The following is a 2,970-nucleotide window of genomic DNA, read 5'->3' on the forward strand; positions in this document are numbered from 1 at the left end:
TGTCGCCATCTGTTTATTTGGGTTTTTTTTTCACTTTGATCAAGACATTTAACCTCAATAACTTTGTGTGGGGTGTTGCACTGCGGATGATGCCTTAGTTATCTAAGTCTTTTCTGGAGATATAAACCTAAAGAAAGATTATTTCAACTATTTTCTTTTATTTATATCTTTAAATTTATGATAAGTGAGCGAAATATAAAACATGCAGAAAATGTATCTCAGTGCCCAAATAAAAAGCTCTGTAGAGTTCTCTCAGAAAGTCGAAAAATAAATTATCTTCAAGACAATAGAACATTAGTTCAAATTTTATTCACCACTTGAATCATAAATTTTGAGTGAATCTACTTATCATCAGGTGCATTGAGCGAGCATCGTTCATTGAAAGGACAACTATGGCCTCCCTAAGCTTGTCAAGAGTTTGGCAGTACCTTGCAGCATTGATTTTTCTCCAGGTTGTAATGTTTCGAACAGAATAACACCACGACTGTCCCAGAAAACAGTTCCCATTATTTTCTTTGCTGACCATGACTTTGAATTTCTTCGCGACAGGTGAGGATGGATGTTTCCATGTCATCGAATCTTGCTTTGTTTCTGGGGTGCAATGGTGCAACCAAGTCTCATCACCGGTGACTATGCTGTCAAGAAAAGTCACATCGTACCCTAGAAAGTCTCCGCCGGCGTTGGCAGTATGCCCGTGAACCCTGCGTGAGCTCTTGCTTCTTCTCAAAAGTTCCCTGCAGATGTCCAATCTTTGTTCTTTATGATTGTCTGTCAATTGCTTAGGAACCCATCTTGCGCTGACTTTTCTGTAGCCAAGTTCATCAAATACAATTCTATGGGCAGAAGTTTCCGAAATTTCAAGACTGCTTGCAATTTCATGAAGTTTCAACCTCCTGTCTTGACGAATAAGCTCATCAACTCGCTTCACATTGTTTTCTGACGTTGCAGTTATCGAACGCCCTCTCCCTTCCCTGTCTGTCAAGTCGGAATGGCCGGCTTCAAACAAATTACACCAGTGATAGACTTGTGTACGGCTTATAACATGCTCATTATATACACTTTGAAGTTCTTTATGAATTTCGGTAGGATTCAGACTTTTGGCGTTCAAAAAACGTATGTCAGCTCTGATTTCCTCCTTTGACCAAGTTTCAAGGTGGGCCGCCATCTTTAAAATCGTCTAGAAATCCATTGTGCAAAATGATGCACTTCATAATTTCTGGGAATATCCGTAAGGAAATAAGGAATATCATGTCGTTTACAGAATTAAAAAATCTCCATAGGTTGCTGAGCAATGGGTATTTTTCGGTTATTTCTGAAAGAGCCCTCGTATATATAAACATAATCCATGAAATAATTGTGCTCAACTTTTTGATAAAAGGAGCTATTAATATAATATTTCAAGTGTAATTGTGTAGAAGCAGAACAAAATTATACCTGAAATGTTTTATATATATAATATCATAGTATATATATAAATTATATATATATATATATATAATATATATATATATATATACATGATGCGCTTTCTTCCAATTTTCCCCATTTTAATGTATTTTTTTAATTTTAGAATCTGCTTTTCTTCAGGGCCAAGAAAACTAGGAGGAATATAATCTTCTTTGAAAATATAGAGATAAAATGGTATGTTAAAGTTAAGTGTGCAATCGATAAGTGTATAAAATCTTCCATAATTGTCAAAAATTTGTTTTGCTTTTTTTATAAGCCATTCAACGTCCTTGTTTAACAGTCAGCATTGAATAATATCGTCAATATACTTCTTTAGCATAATTCCGTTCTTTGAATTGTTGTGGTTTTGGTTGTTTTTTTTAAGTTTGAGAATTTAAAATTAAAAACAAAATTGTAATTGATTCAGCAGCTAGAAATTATTTTCGTGGCCACTAAGTGTGATTTTCTACTTAATGTCAGAGTAAAGCTTCTCTATTTCTCTTCAAATATATATTGTGACAATTCTTAACCATTTGCCATGATTTATCCATTAGTCAGTCTTATTAATATTATTTATTTTATTACTTCACAGAATTCAACGACTAGTGCATGGCATTCCAACACTAATGCATGGCATTCCAACACTAATGCATGGCATTCCAACACTAGTGCATGGCGTTCCACAACTAGTGTATGGCGTTCCACAACTGGTGTATGGCGTTCCACGACATTCATATACGGCTTTACCACTGATTTTAATAAACAATTTTGGGGCATTTTCATGGGAACCATTTTAAGAGGTGGCCTTTCAGGATTTGGTGTGGTCTTAAACATCATCAACATGATTATTTTTATCCGCCGCGGTTTATTAAAAGACAGTTGTACATTGAGTCAAATGGGATTGACCGTGTTCGATTGTTTGGTCTGCCTGATTATCCTGATGTATCAGTTTAAGGAGCTCATACCTTATGAGATTATTTCTGTACTATCTATTGTACTTAATATTTCTACTGCCTGCTCCTGTTTGACAATGGCCTATATATCAGCGGAGAGAATGGCCTGTGTAGTATTTCCATTCCGGGTCAAATCCATGTTTACAAAATTTCGTGCGTGCTCTGTATTAATTGTCATCTTTTGTTATTGTAGTTCCATTCACATTACGAGAAAAGTTATTTTTTCAAAAATTCCCTTCTTTGATTTGACAAGGAACAATGACACTCTTAACGGAGAGTGGACTGACTTTGAAAAAGCTCATCAAGCATTGAGGATAGTTGACTATGGTGTTCTTCGACCATTGAGTATTGTGTGTGTGATTGTATTTAATACCATCATAATAAATCGACTACTCAAATCACATAAATTCAGATTGGCCAATTCATCCCAAGCACATGCGAATCCTGAACAAAAATTGAACAGAAAGGAAGCAAGAATCATTCGTATGATGATAACAATGTCTGTTGTATGTTTTGTGTGTCAGTGCCAGGTTCTCTGGTGACGGTTTTATCATACGAAATAGACTATGGA

This window comes from Berghia stephanieae, chromosome 4 (assembly GCF_034508935.2).
Source record: "Berghia stephanieae isolate SIO BIC M18660-M18661 chromosome 4, UCSD_Bste_1.3, whole genome shotgun sequence".
NCBI lineage: Eukaryota > Metazoa > Mollusca > Gastropoda > Nudibranchia > Aeolidiidae > Berghia > Berghia stephanieae.